Below are 19,588 nucleotides of genomic sequence, written 5' to 3' on the forward strand. Positions count from 1 at the left end.
AGGAGCAGTGACCTCATACCATAGGCTGGAGGGCCAGCCCTGCCACAAGGAGTGGGTGAGCATCCGAGCACACAGTGCCAAAGCTGCCAAGATCAGCAGAAGAACCTGAGCGCCTACAAACCTGAAACTAGAAGCTAAAGGCATGCAGATTTTGTCTAAACCACAGACAGTGCACAAAATACTTATCAACAGGGATTTCATTCTTTAAAGTCCTGACTCTGGTCTCAGCCCTGAGCAGGGAGTAGCCAGTGGCTGTGCTGTTTCTCTGTGTCCTGCAGCCAAGACACTTGTCCCTCACAGATGGCCTTGAGCTGGTGAGTGGCGACAGGGCGGACAGCGTGACCAGCCCCCTCGCTTCACTGATAACCATGTCAGAGAACAAAAGCTGGTGGCAGGACATCCCCTTTCTGGCAGCATTACTCCTGAATTTGCTGTCTTTATGCAAGTAGATCTCCAGCATGTGATTGCCCACATTCCACAAGGGCTCTGATAAAAGCTGTTGCATTCAGCCAAATGATATCTGTATATTAAAAATTACTGTGGGGGTGACAGAGAGCAAAAAGAAGTGTAATAGTCCAAGAATATTAAGTGTAGCACTGGGTGAAGAAAAATTTTGCTTTCCGAATGCCACATGCAGATTTATTGCAGGAACAAAATGGGTGCGTAGGCACTGAAAAGCCCTAGGCAAAGTCCTGCATTTCATTTTCTGCCTTACCCAGAGTCTCTCTCCAGGACTTGAGCTGTGTCACTTCACTTTCTGGTATTTCATAAACAGGCAAAAGTTTACATTATTGCTACATATAATTAACGATGTACTCAGAGTCTTTCACTATGCCCAGATCTGATGAAACTTCAAGGCACCACCAACCAAAACTGGCAGAAACCTGCCTTATTTTGTAGCACTGACATGAATTTTTTTAATGAACTACTAAGAACTTGCACTCATTCATTTTAATAGGCGAAAAGCTTCCCAGCAAGATGGGCAAAATTGTATGCATTTTAATGATGAACCTCGCTGTGTCAAAATCGCTGTGGAGTCCTGCTGCTCCCAATACTGCCAACAGAAAGCAAGGAGGAAAGTAGCAAGTGATGACAATTCTTTCTCAACACCATCTATCTCACTGCTACAGTGAGTGTACACTGCTACAGAAAGTGTACACTTTCACTTGGACAGTTTTGGGTTTACAGAGCAGAGACGACATCAGGGGGTTTGGGGGTTTTTTTGTTGCTTGCTGGGTTTTTGTGGTTTCTTGGGGTTTTTTGGATTTTTTTGTGGTTTCTTGGGGTTTTTTTTGCTTTTGGTTTGTTTTTTTGGGGGGCTATCTAGTGTCCTAGACAGCTCTGCTCAGTGGCAGCTTATGTTATAACATCAGTATTTCTCTCTTCCTATACAGTTCACTAGACTTTGAGATTTATTGAGATTCCATTTGGCTGGAAGCTCATTATGCACTGTTTCCTGTAGCTCCTATATAGGACACATTGCAAGCAACAGATAGAAATATCTGTACCACTCTTTGTTTTTCAATTCCTTGATATTGCTGTTAAAAAAAAAAAAAAAAAAGCTGCAAAAAGTTTCAAGAATTCCGTATTAATCTAGGGAAAAGAAATTCAGTTCTGGAAGCACCAAAACAATAAAAGAAGCATCCCAGGTGGAGGGATGGAAAAAAAGTGTAGAGCTACAAAGACAAAAATGTAATAAGGAACACTTGCATTTTGATCAGGAAAGACCAAAGAAACTATATGTACTGCTTTTAAAGACACAGACTTTATCATATTCTGTCCCATCCTCAGTATCTGCAAGACACTTTCTATCAGCTCTGCATACTGAATACATCACTTGAATGTTAAACAGTGGCAAGAGAAAATTCTCCTATCCATTCCTGTCCATTTCATATTCAAGCTTATCTCATAGTTAACAACTTCTTTCTCATTCTTTACTACCTCCTAAACTTGTTACCTTGCTTCATTTCCCATTTTCACTCTTTTTACACCTTGCGATTTGTTAGTTCTAGACCTGCAAATCCCCTTCTCCAGTCACCACCTTCTCAGAAATCACTTTTCCTTGAAACATTTCTCACCCTTCCTCCTGTAAGCAGCTGTGCCCTATGTTATTATCTAGGCAGGACTGGGACTAGTGTCTCTACAGTGCAAAGAACAGGTCTTATTTATGTTTGTGAATCCTTGTCTAACTTTATGCTGCTGTATAAATGTTTAATAGGTACTAATGCATTTGCTGGAACAAGCTGTGTGCTAATACTCAGTGGACTGTTTGGATACAATCCTTGCTGACTGTCAGAAGCTTCTGGAATAAAAAAAAAATGCAGGTTTTTGGTGACACTGCAGTTTCAAAGCTAAAGGATCCAACAGCTGAAGTAGTCTAACAAACCATTGTAGCACTGGAAATGGCCTTATCTGCTCTTTCCATGTTTGAAACAGGATAGAGTTTGAAAGCTTAGCACTATGGATGTGAGGTTGCTTTCAGCTACAGCCACTGTACCTTATCTCCTCTATGTTATCTATCTCCAGACCCTCAAGGTCACAACATTTTAAACAAATAATTCATATCTTCGCTTTCTCCTTAATAGTGGCTGAAGACTATAGAATGGTCTTGTCCTCTTTTCACAAAGGTCTTGGCATGAATTTTCTGTGGGCTTGACTGTATCACGTCCTGTGTTGAATTAATTGTGAAATAAAAAAGCCAGTGGCAGACCAGATGCATAGTTTTTATTTCAGGGACCAAAGAGGCACTGAGTGATTCATCAGCACAAGCACACCACACAAGCAGCAATTCCTCAAGCAAACAGGGAATGTATGATGTCTTGGCCTTGGGGCCAATGAATGGTGATGCTAATGGAGAAAATCCAACAAGGACGGCAGGAGTGTCAGACCTACATGCCATCGAGTCTCATGCTAAAACTCATGGAGACAAACAAACCACATCACAAATTTCCACAATTTGTGTAAAAACTTTGGGGTTTGTTGTTTCTGTATCAGGTTGTTCCTAATGGTGAGACTGATGATGACAGGTCTTATCCCATAATCTTAACGTGTGCCCTGTTGCCATGAGATCAAAGGATATAAAGAGTCACTGTTGTGGTGTGTTTGTAGGGGCTCTGAAATGAGGAGTTCTGGATAGTGCCCATCCAGCCATCCACTTCCAACACTGCATCCTAGGATCAGGTTCTCTTTCCTGTTAATTTTAATACAGTTTCAGTAACAGTTCTCTTGATGTCTTAGCCTTGAAAGAGATTTGACCAAGCGATGAATTGAGAAGGTTTTTCCAACTGGCAGTGTGCATTAGGAAAGAAAAAGAGCTAAATCTGGTGGAAGCAAGTCCAAGCAAAAGACAACCCTACTAGGAAAAAAATCTCATAACAGTGAAATCTGTTGGACTTTACACAGCTTGTTCCGTGGTATAAAACATATGCCACCACTTCAGTCTTTAAAAGGCGAGTGGACCAATCAGTACAAAAGTACATTGCAGGGCCACAGCTACATCAGCACGGCAGTAGAACCGATGAGCTAATAACTATCTTTTCTCTCATGTTCAGGATTATGCACTGTAGGAACCCAGAGTGCTGAGAATATTTCTCTGCCTGTTTTTAAGGGTTCTTACCCCCCTGAACAACACTGTTTTAACCTCCAACCTTGGAAAAAATTACCAACGATCAGACAGGAACTAGACAATACAGTGGTGTGACTTAGGTGATAGACTACTATGTAAGATTGTCACAGGGAGAAAAATTTAGAGGTTTTGGGCTTCTCTTTGTAGTAAATAGATCAGAGTAAAAAATATCAAAATAGAGGATTGTTGTTGTTCTCTAAACCTTCTTCTCCTTCTTGTACTACTCCATGTTCTGCAATAAAAGTAATTTGGAATGACTGGATAGAGAATTTCGCAGTTCCTGCCTGTGTTACTGAATAATTGGTAGGAAAGTGAAAATAATATACATTTTTAGTAACTATTGGTTAAATTATCTTTAAAAGGCCATGCAAATCTTGATAATTAGACTTCTCTCCTGCTTTCTGTGCTCTATGCTGTACCTGGGTCACACTAGTGGCTCTGTTCCTCTGATAAGACTTAATAAACAACTATCCAGCAGCATTGAAACTCAAGGAAAAGTCTCGGTTTATCTTTGAAACAACTTGCAAGGACTTTTAGAAAATTCTCTCCCATCAGGAGGGATTTGATTTATGGCATGGTTCAGTGTGAATGCATGACAAGATTTCAGTACTAGTCAACATCTATTTGCCTGCAACCAACACAATTTTCAGAGTTCAGATTTGGTGTAAATTACGATCTGCTTGGGAGGAAAAGTGTGCATGATTCATCAAGTGATGATTATTACAGATCTGAAGGAAAGGGCAGGGAGGAGCAAGTCTGCTTGGTGCAAATGAGTCAAGGACAGAGACTTTTTCTGAAAGATCAGAACAGAAACACTTTAGAAAATCTGGCCCTATATGACTGAAAGCTGAACTTTTACAGAAATTCCCACTCAGTTGCAAATGTTCAGCACTTGCACCAAAACCTGTCCCCAGCTCTCTACCTGCTGTAACTGGTGTCAGGAACATTTCTCCTGAAGATGCAATAATCTTCATGAACTTTCCAGCTCATCAAATATCAGAGCTCACATGTGAGAGGATTTTCACAGGAGAATGTAAATCTTTTGGTGAAGCCCTCATTGTTTGAGGAATATTATTTTCAAGTTAAATTAACTGTTACATCATGAGCTGGACAAGTACAGGTGTACAATGCCTTCATGCTTAATGCAAACTAATTTCAAACAAAGAGGAGAAGATGGAGATCTGTTTGTTATTTTATATTGCCTCTAAAGAACACAGTTTCAAGTACCCAAATAAATATCCAAAAGAATAGTAAACTGAGCAATTAATCTTACATGATGAATTCAGAGCTCACAGCTTGTAGGAACTCTGAACCAGTTGCTGGAAGTGTGCCCTCCACCCATGAATTAGTTTTGTCAAGGAATCCAGACCTAATTCACAGCAATGTATTTCTGTAGAAACCATAAAACTGCTTTCATGGATGTTTTATTTTGTCTCTGGTTCCTTTAAACTATAACCAGTCTGGACTCAGATATGATTTGACTAATTTGCATTCATTCTGGTATGAACAGATTTATGATGCATTTGTGTATTCACAGAAGCGTCATAACTTCAAAAGCTTTGTTTCAAGGATCAACTGGTAAGCCTTGGGGACTAAAAAGCCCTTTAAAACTGGGGTCAAGCTAGGCATTTAGATTAAAAAATAATAAATAAATCCATTTGGAGACAAAGGCCTGTTGTATACCAGTCTTCCAGGAAAACCCATGGGTGGCTGAGAATTACTTGGGAAAACTTTGCGGAAATTAATTCCGACTCATTCTCAGTTCTTTCTTCCACACTGAAAAGAGGGGTCTATGGAGGCAGAAAAGCATTTGTGAGTTCACACAGGGTCAGGGAATATCTGGCTTTGCAAATGCAGAGCTAGAAAATGTTTATGTTTCCTGCAACACTGAAAGAGAAAACAAGCTCCTTCCCTGGCTATGGCACGTTGAGAACCCGGGCCACCACCAGCTCCAGCTACAAGAGGGTGGTGTGTGCTTAGAAGGTATAGAGAGGAGTAGAAATTGCAGTCAAAGCTTGTGTGGTACTGTAGTTCAAAGGAACCACTTCCCACCCTCTGTTCAAAAGGAAGAAAAAAACCCAAAAAAACCCACTAAACCCAAAAAAGAGTCCCACTGTTCCTCATCATACTTTGCTTTCTGTTACTAGGCAGGCACTGTCAAGCTGACATTAGAATTTTACTCAGGAATTTTGCATGCATATATATATATGTATAAAATTAATTATTAGGCTACATGGTTCCTTACATTCGTTTAAAAAAAAAGAAATATCATGCTGTATTATGGGCTTTTACAGTAACATTTATAGAAAAACACTATTCTTTACTCTTAACTCTGCAATCATATGTTAATAATTATCACCACAAAGCTATTTCAATTCTTCCAAGTTATACAACCAACTAGACAGCAAAGACAGCTTTGAACCTTTGAACATCATGTTCTTATTTACCATGTTTATCCTATTTTTAGGTCAAAACGTTACATATCTGCTGAAACCACTTTCTCTGTGTCAGGCAGTTCTCCTGGTAAAACTCCTTCAGGTACCAAGCTACTGAGGAGGAACAGTATAGTCTTGATTCAGTGCCCAGCTTGAAATCCAGACATTCTTACAGAGAGAGAGGAAGACTCCCAGACTTGGCAAGGGAAGGAGACAGTGCCTCCCTTATGCCACGTTTTTTGCTCAGGAGTTAGAGTATAATACGGGGAATCATTAATTAACAGACACTTTGAAACCAGTGTACACCTGCTACTAAATAGCTCTGTTCTTGTTCTTCAGCATCTGAAACATGTATTAGCTATTATCAGGCAGCCTAAACTTCAACAGCACTTGCAACAGTGTACAAGAGGGATGGTCACTGTTGTATGTATTAACCTGAATTCTCAAAATTAGTTCTGATTCAGTGCAACTCTCTAGAGAAGACTTTTGTATTGTGTTTGAAATACTGCATTCAAAAATCAAGGAAGTAGTCATCTCCTGCCAATAGATTTGAATGTCCCTTTTCTGGAAATTTCCATAGTGCAACTTAGATGAACACAGAGGAGAATAACAGTGTGTAACACACATTAATATACCTTTGGCAGAGCTCGGAGAAAGAGAAGCTGCAGCTCTACAGGTATGTTCTGGACTCCTCCTGGAAAAGAAAGAAAAACCAGTAAGTGTTACAGAATACAATAATCTAATGCAGCTGTTGGGGAAAAAAAAAAAGAACAATAAAATGCTCTCTCAGTTTAAAATAAAAGAAACCACCACCCTAGGGTAACCAAGAAAATGTGATAATTATTTCTAGCCCATCCAGTTCAACTAGCCTTGTTATCTCTTAAAGCTAAGAGTCACCATTTGTCTATGAATCAGCTTTAATAAGACAAGAGCCTCCATGTCTATATGAAATCCAAGGCAACATCATGTGTGTTTATCATTCTGTGAAGAGAAGCAGTGCCAAATTTCTGCAACACCTACTTTAGCTGCTGAAATCCAGAGGACTGACTGTGCTGCTGTTAGCATTTGGAGACAGGAATATGTTTTGATCTAATACATCCAACACAGACTCACTTGGTCTCAAGAAAATACTAGATTCCGTAACAGGTTAAAATAGAGACAAACATGAAAACACTCTGCATGCAACTTATGCAGAGTAACTTCTACTCATCATATTTGAATTTTTTTCAAGAGTGTGCTAAACTTTCTAAAAATACCACAGAAGTTTGCAAATAGCTACATTCTCCTAGCTTGCCACATAAATGACAGCTTGATTGATGTATATGAATGTTCTAACATTACTTTTACTATGCTGTGTTTAATTCAAAGTTATGTGAGAGGCAGGACTACAGTTCTCATATACAAAGAAATACATATACAAAAGTTCTCATATACAAAGAAATCTGCTTCAGAACTTTGGCCATTACTATTTAGTCAGGTGTGTTCTTCCTCGCCAAAACACAGCCTGTAGATACCTAAATGTAGGGATACAGTGGGTGTGCCACTGGTCCAGTGGAAGGTGTCCCTGCCCATGGTGTGGGGTTCAGAACTAGGCGAACTTCAAGGTCCCTTCCAACCAAACCATTCTAAGATTCTAAGATTTTCTAACCTACTGATCCTTTTTTCAATCACAAGACTTATGCATGTGTTGATATATTCTTATTGGTACTCCAGCCAGTGAAGAATTTTTCCCTCCCTGTCACAATGTTGCTATGGGGAGTAAAATGCTCTTCAACTTTCCTATCTCTTCCTTCCTCTCAGAAAGCAACATGCCTCACTGCCTACTGGCGCCCAGAAGTAAGGACTGGGGCTAGGAACACCTCATCACTCTGTCCTCAGTTTCTGATCCTTGCTCTGATCCTTACTCTGGATCAGACCTATCCAATGCCTATCTTATGCTCTAATGCTAGTGCTGTTATGGAAAACACAGTTTTCCCCTTACCCTGTATTTATGAGGGGCAAATGCTGACCACAGGTCGCCTATAATGTGACAGGTTGTTTACCTGCACAAAAGCTTTTAAACTCAAGTCATGCCCTACCTTCAGCCACACAAATAAATGGCTCTGGAAATAGAAACAAAGCAAGACAAAAAAATTCAAGCCTCTTCAAAAAATAAAGTCCTGGATGGTTTTTGCTAGAATGTAGAGTCAAAGGCCAAGAAGAGTAAGTAAGACACATATACCAATTCCAGCAGGAATTGCTCAAGGAAAGTCATGGATTTTCCATGCACCACAAAACAGCCAAAAGCCTAAGTATACTGGAGCAAACATTATTATGAATAGCAGCAATAGTAGGTGTTGCCATAGATAAGTAACTCTGACATGAACCATTCTTATCTAATGTTAATTCAGAGCGGCAAAGGACTGTTCTTTCCATTGGTTTGCAATGGAGGAGAAATTCTTTGAAAGTCCAATTAAATTCAATCAGTAACACATGCTTCCTGAAGATCAGACACACATTGCAGCTACATTCCAAACAGCCGGAAAGGCAGCAACAGCAAAATGAAATTCTGCTTTTAAACTGATTTACAGCTTGAAGAAACAGTATCCAGGATGCCACCCGCTCCCTGAAAAAGGATCTGGTGAGAGCAAAATATGCAGATATTTCCTTTCTGGCAAATGCAATAGTCTTTTTGGTTAGGTGGCAACCATGCAGCTTCCAAACAGTTTGAGCAAGATGAGAGTAAAGTATCTGAATTATTAACTTTTAAGTTAAGGAGTATGCAAAATGGGGCTCAAGCAAATTTTCTAAATTACTTAGAAATGTGAAATGTTTGGATATCCACATAGAAGCAGCAAAAATACATATCCTAAATACCATCACTAAAGATGATACAGTACTGGAAGTTGCTGGAGGTAGGAGGAGATATTCTGGGCAACCTTCTCTGCATCTCATGCAGAAATCTCATTCATAACTACCAAACCACCCTTTGCTGTAGTTCCTAATTACTGTTCACTGTGAGCTTTTCACTTCTCCCTTGTGCACCGTTCAACCTCTCAGAAGATAATTCTGTTAAGTACAGACGATACCTGTTAAGTATTCAAGCATAAACCAGTTAGAAGACCTGGCAAAGAGAATGTATCTGACAAAGCTGAATAAGAAATTGTGAGAGCCCTGGAATAATCACTAGAACTTTCTGGAGCTGAACTCCATAGTTCAAACATACTGCCAAACATGATCCACATTTAAAACAAACAAAAAAACACCAAACAACCCCCTCCTCCAGTGCTCACACTATACAGAAGCACACACTAATTAGAAAACAAAGGGCATGTATATCCATCCATCTACCCACAGGAGACTAACACAGTGCCAATTCTTGCCTGCAAAAAGTAGTCTGGCGCATCAAAGGATGACTGCTGTGCCACTTGAAACAATGTGATGGCTGTCATTTTCCACACACTGCCTGTGAAAGACACGTGCCCGGTTCCGCAGTATACGTGACACATCTGTAAAACCTGAGTGCCAGGGAGAAGGGAGGAAGGAGATGGAATAGAGCCGTGTCACTGCCTCTGCCATTTTGGAGCACTTGTCCCTTTTAATCACAAAGCAGTCCCTGTGCAAAGTACTGAAGATTTTACTCACAGTATACAATGAGAATAAATAATTTTCCCCAACTTAATCACTAACTTTCAATGCTGTTGGGGTCCCTCCCTATCCCCACTGCAACACAATGCCTTTTTAAACAAAAAGCTAGGAAGAGCATCAAGGAGCACAACAGCAGTAGTGTTGCTGTTGAAAAGTCTTAAAACAAGCACGAACATGCCTTTGGAAAAAATTACTTATGTAATGCAGAGAACAAGAGAAGATCCCTAAAGGAAGCTGAAGGGACACTTCCCCCCCGCCCCCAGCCTTATGAGGACTGTAATCCTAGCAACCATAGTTGTTCAAAAGTGGGTGTAGGACGATAGGGGGAAGAAAGGATAGCATTGTTTATAGTACAGCAGGAGCCAAATGAGGAGAATAACTTCTGTGCAAGAACGGAAGAGTGAAAGGAAATGGGTAGGTAAAGACAATTGTAGGATTTGTACAGTACAGAAGAGAATCCCTTCCATGTAGGATGCAATTTCTTCCATGGAAAAGATGTTTCATCCATGGAGCTAGATGACATAACTCCTCTGGAATAGTAACCTTTCAATGTTTATTATCTGTAGTTCTGTTACTAGATGGGTTGTGGTTCTTATAACTAGCACTTTATCAGCTGAAAAGTCAAAACATTCCTTGCATCAATGTATTTAGTCTTATGTCGCCTTTATGAGATGGGTGTCAATTAAGACTGAAAGGAGTGTCTGGTATGAATCATAAATACTTTAAAGGGTTCTCAAAGTAGGAATAATCAACACTTTCTGAAAATAAACTTCTTGGAATAAGCTTCAGGGTCAATTCCCATCAGCAAGCCTTTCTGATATCCTGGCCATTTCCCCTCTTTTATATTAACAAAATGCTAACATTTTATAGCTAACAAAATGGAGGTGCATAAAGGCACCAGACAGCTCCCTTAAAGGAATCATACTTGCAAACCTAAAAGGAGGGAGTTGTTTTTTCACCAGTTGTCAAGCACTTCAAATCTCGCTAAGAAAATTACATTCCACCTGCAGAATGCTGTACAATAGTTTGAAAATCCATTGAAAGGCATCTAATAAATCCCATGGTATTTTAAAAAATGCCTGCAAAAGCCCCATTCCATCCATCTAGCACCCACACAAGCTTCTCTACGGACAGATAAAGCAAAGTGGTCTGCTTGTTGACCTGCACAAGTATGACATTAATTACTCAGTCCACAATTGTGAAAATACTTTCTTAACTGAATTGTGTCAGGACTAGAAATACATGCAGAGCCCATATTTTTTGACTAATAGCATTATTTTACCACAATTACTTCTGTGTGGACTCCTTCTCTATGGCACCAGGGGAGTGCAGCTAGGCTGCTATTTATATGTGTTTTTTTGTGGACTGCTTCAAGGATGACCATGAAGAAAAGCAAGTCTGCTTTCAATAGACAGTTTTCAAAGTCAGGTGGGGAGGGATCAGCCACTAACAAAAACTCCTAAAGGGTCCACACACAGAAAAGTGTTGAAAAACAGTTCTTTAAACTGATGGTATGTTAATTATTGTCCCAAAAGTAATTTCTTTAAGCTTCTTTACACAATCTAAATATTCACACTATTATATGATGCTCTCAGAAAACTAGCTAAATCATCTGGAAATGCACACTGTAGCAAGGCAAAAATACACCAAAACAAAGTGAAAAAGGATCCCCAGGATTTGATGGAGCTGTGACAAGCATCCAAAAGAAACACATTTCACCATTAAACTTCTTCATGTTATTTCCAACTGATTTTGGACACTGGAACTGACTTTTAATAGATGCAAAAGAGATAAATGTCTCATTACCAAAAATAAATTCATCTGTTAAGGACGACAGAGAGAGGCAAAAGCATTGCACTGCCTATTATGGTATTGAGCAACAGATTTCACTCCCTCTGCTATATGCCCATTTATTAAAAATGTGGCAAGCTTTACGAAAGAATTCCTGAGCTTCTTTGGTCCTCTCTTTAATTCCTCCATTATTCTTTGTATATATAAACATGTCAGGTCTGGAAAGAAGTGGGGCATGGACATAATTTACCGCAGAGCTCTTTTTCTATTCAAATACCGGGAAGAGAACGATAACAGACAAAAGAGGAATAATGCAAAAAATTAAAGCAGTGAAACAAATGTGCCTGCAATTCCCTGTCCAATCACCAGATGAAGCTGCTTAGAACACCAGCACCAACACATTTTTCTGCCTTTTTGACCACAGAGAGAGACTTTCTCTCTCTGTGTCAGAACTAGATGCATCAGCTCCTAATGAGCTGAATCACGCTGCATCACTGCCTGTGTTTCATGAACATGCGAGACACTACTTTAATAGGAAATGGGAGCTGGCTTTAGCGTTACCAGTGTGTCACACACAGCCACAACACAGCGAGGCCTTTGTTCTCTTCCCAATGGGTAGTCTTTGTAAAATACCCTCCCATGGCCAGGCAGAGTAGTAGAATTTATTCTCACAATTGATCTAACACGGATAGACCTCTTGCTCTGTCAAATACACACATGCATAGATAGCCATACTCACAGATTTTTGCCTTTCTTCTTGTTCTCCTTTGATGAGGTAAAAATCACTCCACAAAGCAAAATTGCACATCTGTGCAATCAGAACAGTTTCTGTTCAGACCACTGTTATGCTTTAAATAAAAGAGCCTGGAAAAAAATTCTCTGGAATATTGCTGCTTATGAGGTTCAAAGCTAGATGTACATGTAAAGCCAGAAGCATAAAAGCCATATCATACAGAAAATGTGATCCCGTGTTTTACTCAGCTATTCACCTGTCCTTTAAAGCAAATCCAGTTGAAGCAATTCCTCACTGGCACACAGGAGGGCTAGATAGCCTAATAGGTCTCTTCCATCTCGAAGCAATTCATGCCTTGCATGGCTTATTTTTATTGACTTATCTTACTGGCTGTTGGTGGGCAGAAGCACGTGCCTCATGCAAATGCCAAGACCGCTCTTGCTTTGGGATGCTATTGCGCAAATGGAAGTGAATCAGACTTAAAACAAAAAGCATTATTTTACTTCTGAAGGATTAAGTCTGTATCATCAAGCATAATTTTTACATATACAGAGAGAAGCTTCAGCAATACCACCCTACAAACATTACGTTAACCAATCTAGCCCTTTCTAGGTTTTACTGCTTCTGCTTTACCACAGCTGATACCTGAGCTCTCTACAAAGATTAGACCTTTAACACCTTGAGAACACTTTGAGCAGGGATTCCCAGTGCCCTGAGGCAGAAGTCTTGACACCTGACACAACCAGCAAGACAGAATAAACATGTTCTAAATACATCGGACTCTTGAAAGTGAAAGAATCCTCATCTTCCTTAAAACTATTTCCTTTGTGCACATTTTTTATCTCAGCAGAGACTGGTGGTGACATTTCAAGTCAGCAGAAGGAAATGCTGCATTTGTGGCCTTAGCTGATCAGGTCCTCAGCTAGTACAAACTGAGGCAGCTATGTGTATTCGTAACCCAAGAGAAACCCCAATTCTAAATACACTTTATGCCTTAAGGAGTTACTGTATCCTCAATATCAAACTGCAACATTTATTAAAATGACATTTCTGACCAAAAGAGCAAGAATGGAACTTCTATTTGCAAGACAAAGTACAAAGGGAAGGAGAAAAAAAAAAAATCAGTCTCTTATCTTAGAAAAACTTACTACACATTTCAGCACTAATTCACTGCATGAGATTCTTCCCCTATCACCTGGAACCGACAAGCAGCCTGGGTGAGAGCACTTGAGAAACAGAGGATTCCCAATTTCCAGTTTTTAACTATTTACAATTACCAAGCAAGCTGTAGTTTTAAAAGTTAAGCAGCGAAACTGGACTACAGGAAAGGAAAGTCTGCTTTCACTGCTTGGAAATGTTCCTGATTTTTTCAGTGGGAACATTCAGTAGTGGACGTTAATATTTAACTCTGTGTTTTTCCAGTATTACACCAGAGGAAGTCAGTGGCATAGCTGGACTCTTACTATCCTTTAAAAGAAAGAAAAGTGGCCACCACAGAAAAGAAAAAACAACAGCAAAAAATCCAAGAAAAAGGAGAAATTTTCTGAAAAGATACTTTCTGTATCACACATCACAAAACATCTCCATGAATCAGCAATTCATATAGACAGTAAGCAATGAAAAATATTATTTTTAATAATAAAAATCATTAACTGGCATATTTAAAGCTGCTCAGAGAGCAACAGTACTGCTTCACTTGGTCACTTAGTCTTTCTGAAAGTGCAGTAAGTCACTCTCAAGAAAATCTTCAAATATTAACCAGTAAACAACTGCTCTTATCTATGCCATTGCTGCTCCAGCTGGTGGGGCAAACATAAGCTCAGTGGAGAATGTCCCAGGTGCCCTGCTGGAAGAGTGTTCTTATTGTCTAGTTCTCTCTAATCTTGTTACGAGACACTCCCTTCTGCCTGCCCACTTTTTCCCTGAATGCTTTCCAAGTCCATTTCCTTGTTTTTGGAGTTAGCTAGAAACAAGACTTTCAAACCAAATGCCAAATGGAATCTATCCATGCTCACAGTGAGACATAAGCAAGAAACAACTGCATGTTCAGAGCTGGTAGCACCTGAGGTCCTCCGGTGAACACATGCCCCACATCCCCTCTTGTGCCAGAGCACAAGGGGCATAGGATACTTGCAGTCCCATCTTTAAACACACTGGACAAGAGAACACAGTCCTGACATTTCCAATGGAAACTGGTGGTGAGGGACGAAGGAGTGACCATCACCTTAGAAAGGAGAGACTAGCTGTTTTGGAGCTTCAAGGACTCTGACAGAAAACGCCTTTAATGGTAGAAAACACAATGAGCAAATAGAAATTGGCATGTATTTCCAGAAGCCTGCCTCAATGTAATGAGATGCACAGGGAAAGTTTATACTCCTACAGACCGTAAGAGCCTCATCATATCAGTTCCTTCTACCCCCACCATTCTATTCAGCATCTTTAAGTGGGAGGTATTCTGCAGCCTTTCACACTTGACCTCTTAATTAAAGCATGATAAAATTAACATCTCAGACGCAATAGATCTTTTACCCACCTACATCAGTAATTAAACTAATTCTCAAGGGAGCAAGAACATTTGTTATGTGTAATGTAACTTTAGCTGGGGTATTCCAAAGATGGAAAAAGAGCTGATGTAATAAATGCAGTCATTTATATTTTAATGGAGCTATTGTAAATTAAAGAAGAACACCTGTGACAGCTTGAGGCAGCCCCAGCCAAATGAAATCTTTTGTGTCATGCAGGGACAGCACACTGCATATGGCCTCCCCATCTCCAGCTGCAATATTGAATAACTTAGTGAAGCAGACAGACCTTATGCCTGCTCTGACTCTCAGATGCACTATTATCTACTTTCAAAACCAATGGAACTATACCATATCTATATGAATTTCATATTCATTCTACATGAAAAGCAAGATAGGCCGAAGTAGGTGTAAGGGGTTTTTTTCTAATTGGCAATACACACTTTCGCATTTGTGAAAATCCATGCAGATCTTGATTCAGGACTGAGACAAGTTTAAGACACTATCACAATACAAATAATTGAATAATCTCATGCAAAGACTTCATGTAAAGATGAAAATGACACCACATCGGAGTGCCAGAATTTAATATTCTCTTCATCCTGATGTATAAAAGACTAAGCAATAAGAAAAAAGGTCCAAGAAGGTAACAAAAAATGTACATGGAACAAAGGAGATACAGAGGATTGAAGAGCTGCAACAGCACAGAACACAAACCCCATTCATTTGGGAAACAAGACTGACTGATGACATCTCAGATGCATGTTTTAGGGCTTTGGTTTGTGCTTGAGCCTGAAAGCATGACAAACACTATTTCAGTTGTCAAATCTGGTCCTTGTTCGAAGGGTGTATTTACTCAGCTGAGGCATAACTGTTGAGAAACATGGCCTGGCAAAGGTCTGTGCAGTGACTAGGCAACCTTGCTAAGGATTTGTCTTAATTTGCATACAGGCAATCCAGCCTCAGTGAGCTTCAGAGTCCTCCCTCCCAGATATCTCGTCCATCCAGGGTTTAAATGCACAGCGTTCAGATAATAAACAGCCAGCACGTACATGACAGGCTGTCTCTCTCCAAACCCCAGTCAAACCCACAACAGGTAAAATGAAAATTACCCCAGTCCTTCCCTGCTGTATTACTAAGCAATCAAACAAAACCACAAACTACAGTCTAAATGCTCATCTTCAGGTTTAGTTGATCCCATGACTCATTCATTCACAGCTACTCAGTTAAGACTGATTGATTGGCTGTCAGAAAAAAACCAAACCAAACAAAACATACCAATCTATTATTTCAGAAAGAGACCAGCAACTTGGTAATCTTCCTAACACAAAGGAGCCCATTGCTTCAGCTGCTTGGAAGTCTATACCTTTGCCTCTATCTGGGGTTTATCAAATGAGTGGCCACCCCTCCAATCCCAAGGGAAGCATGTGCAATTCTACCACTGGTATTAAGCATCTGACTGTTTACTGCAATCTCATCACAGGCCAAGAAACAGGCTCAACAAATTTAGCCTTGTATATTTAAGAATTGCTCTATTGCTGCTCATCCAAATTTCAGTCACGTGAAGAAATCATTCTGGTTGTTGTGCAGCCTGCACCAAGTTATCAAAATACTGAGTCCAAGCAAAACACCATGAAGAAAAATACTTAATTTCTAATCTATGTCAACTGTATTTTTCTTGGCTTACACTGTTCTCTATGATTGATCTTTAAAATATTGCTAAGGAAATGAGACACCTAAGTGGCCATTGTCTTAAGTACACACTGAACATCTTACAGCACCATCAGTTTATTCCAGTTCTACTACGCAAAGCATCAAATACTGAGCACATGACAGCTAAAATAATCAGAGGCATTCAGTTGTGAATAAACAAGGCCAAAGCAGAACATGAATATAAAAAGAGAGGATTTAATACCTTTAATAAACAGATTCTTATCAGCCCATGGAAGGCAAAATTGACTGGGGAAGTTCCCATCATATCCAGGGTACTATCTGGAAAACTAAGGGAACATTTTCAGAAGTAATTAAGATAACTTATTATGATATTAACAGCATTAATTGGAGTACATATAGGCTCAAAAGACTGAATTCCCAACAAGTACAGTTAGAGTACCTTCTGAAGTGAATGGCTTTATACCAGTTTATAGTGTAATACTCTAATACCAATACTAACACATAGTTTTACTTCTCCTCTGTTTTTACTTGCCAACACAAGAATTTCAACTTTCAAATACATCTCTTAGCTATAGATTCCACACAAGCTTCTAATAGTGTTCATTATAAATGAAACTAAATCTTCATTATAGTGCATCCAGTACCTTCCCTCTAAATAGTATGGCTCTAAACTTACAGTAGCACAATTACACAAAATCAGCTAGGTTGGAAAAGACCTCTGAGATCATCAAGTCCAACCTATGACCTAATACCACCTTGCCAACTAGACCATAGCACTGAGTGCCACATCCAGTCTTTTCTTAAACACCTCCAGGGATGGTGACTCCACCGCCTCCCTGGGCAGCCCATTCCAATGCCCAATCACTCTTTCTGTGAAGAAATTCTTCCTAACGTCCAGAATAACCCTCCCCTGGAGCAGCTTAAGGCTGTGTCCTCTTGTCCTGTCACTGTTTGCCTGGGAGAAGAGACTGACCCCCACCTGGCTACAGCCTCCTTTCAAGGAGTTGTAGAGAGTGATAAGGTCTCCCCTGAGCCTTCTTTTCTCCAGGCTAAACAACCCCAGCTCCCTCAGCCACTCCTCACAGGACTTGTGTTCCAGACCCTTCACCAGCCTTATGGTGGTGGATTCTGGACTCGCTCCAGCATCTCAACATCCTTCCTAAACAGAGGGGCCCAGAACTGGACACAACACTCAAGGTAGGACCTCACCAGTGCTGAGTACAGGGGAACAATCACCTCCCTGGTCCTTCTGGCCACACTATTCCTGATCCAGGCCAGGATGCCATTGGCCTTCTTGGCCATGTGGGCACACAGCTCACTTATATTCAGTCACCTGTCGACCAGAACCCCCAGGTCCCTTTCTGCCTGGCCATGTCCAGCCACTCTGTCCCCAGCCTGTAGTGCTGCAGGGGGTTTTTGTGGCCGAAGTGCAAGACCCAGCACCTGGTCTTGTTAAACCTCATATCATTGAATTAGGTCCATCTATCCAGCCCTGTCCATCTATCCCTCTGCAGAGCCCTCCTACCCTTCAGCAGATCAACACTCCCCTTGAAACTTGGTGTCATCTGCAAATTTGCTAATAGTTGACTCAGTCCCCTCATTCAGATCATTAATATTAAAGATATTAAACACAACTAGGCCCAACACAGATCCCTGGGGGACACCACTAGTGACTGGTTGCCAAGTGGATGCAGCACCATTCACCATGATTCTCTGGGTCCAGCCATCCAGCCAGTTCTTAATCCAGCAAAGGGTGCACCTCTTCAAGCCATGGGATGCCAGCTTTTCCAAGAGACAGTGTCAAAGGCTTTGCTGAAGTCCAAGTAGACAACATCCACAGCCTTCCCCCTCATCCATCAGGCAGGTCACCTATCCACCAGGTGCATCAATTTAATTATTAAGAATTACTAAGAATTAGATGCAATATCATTAATACCTGAAATGTTGTAATTTCTATAATTCCTTAAATTGTTTCAGGTAACACAATTTTCAATACAAATGTACCACAAGAGTACAGCCCGCATGATCTAGATTTCACATTTGCAGATTTGACTCTTTATCCTATGCAATGGAAATGCACCAATGCCAACAACTGACACCTTCTTTTGTCCACCTCAGTACAGAGTCAATTATTTGTCACTTAAACAAATCCTATTAATTATACACCAGAATAATCTAGTCCTTATATTCACAACACTACGATAATCAACTGAGAAAGTTTATATAAGCAAGAGATTTGTGAAGAAAAAACTACAGTAATACAATAATGTAAAGAAATAAATGAAACTTTTTTCACTATAAGAGAATTTTTGAAAGTTTCAGATATGAAATGACATGCAAAACTTGTTCCTCAATCTTTTGACATATAACAATAGCCACTGATTAGGAGACAGTTTAATAAATAAAAGAATTTCAGTGGTCTGATTAAGACAAGACAGATAAAGGTTCATATTAAGCCAGAGGATGACATCCTCTCCATTTATTTACACATAGGAAACTGCTCCAACTTCACAGAGGGAGGGTCCTGTGGCATGAAGAGCAAAATTCATCTCTCCAGTGTGTCTGGAGTGACTAGTTTCCAGCAGATGCTTCTAAGGTCATGATTTCTGTTAGAAGCATCCCAAAAAAATGTTAGAAATGAAAGAGAGAATAATGCTCCAAAACTGCATTGGCAAAAATGTTGCTGTCTCCATCCAGAGACACTGGAATGCATTAGCTTTGAGGTCATTAAATTTCTTCTCTGTCGGAGAAGAACAGGGCAAGAGACAGGAAATCATTCACTTGAGAAACTCTCCCAGAAAATCTCTTGGGACCAAAAGGACCTAGGCTGCCTATTATCACTATATGGAATGCAATCCCCCTGAAAATATGGTCTGAAGGAAAAATATCCTGAGCTGGAATGCACAGAACATTTCAAAAGTAATCACTGTGTACAAGGCATAACTTCAGACCTGTAAAGATTCTCTAGACAAGCCTGCTTACAATTTCATACCATCCTCCACTGAAACAAACCTCCACAACTTACATCCTACCTGACAGCAACTCTCCTAAGCTGGCTGCTCTGGCTCTATCAGCCTGTAGTCCACACAGCCCATTTCCAGAGAGCCCTGACTACCCACCTAGGTCACCAACAACTAGCTCTTCCCCTCATCTTTCCATACTCTTTTCTGTAAGGAAGCCA

At 40.2% G+C, this 19,588-nt stretch overlaps 1 protein-coding gene across 2 annotated transcripts in view; it reads right to left on the reverse strand.

The window, feature by feature from the left end:
• Positions 1-19,588, reverse strand: part of SORBS1 (sorbin and SH3 domain containing 1) — a 167,002-nt gene that overhangs the window by 119,835 nt on the left and 27,579 nt on the right. Inside the window, exons 1-2 of one of the 2 annotated variants that reach the window (XM_048311185.1) lie at positions 12,218-12,424; positions 6,696-6,754 (exon numbers count right to left, since the gene is read on the reverse strand). The gene's annotated coding sequence lies outside the window, so the exon portion shown is untranslated. Of the gene's footprint in view, positions 1-6,695; positions 6,755-12,217; positions 12,425-19,588 lie in introns of those variants that run through there. The other variant, XM_048311184.1, reaches the window with a different exon arrangement.

The sequence above is a fragment of the Corvus hawaiiensis genome, chromosome 8, assembly GCF_020740725.1.
Source record: "Corvus hawaiiensis isolate bCorHaw1 chromosome 8, bCorHaw1.pri.cur, whole genome shotgun sequence".
Taxonomy (NCBI): domain Eukaryota; kingdom Metazoa; phylum Chordata; class Aves; order Passeriformes; family Corvidae; genus Corvus; species Corvus hawaiiensis.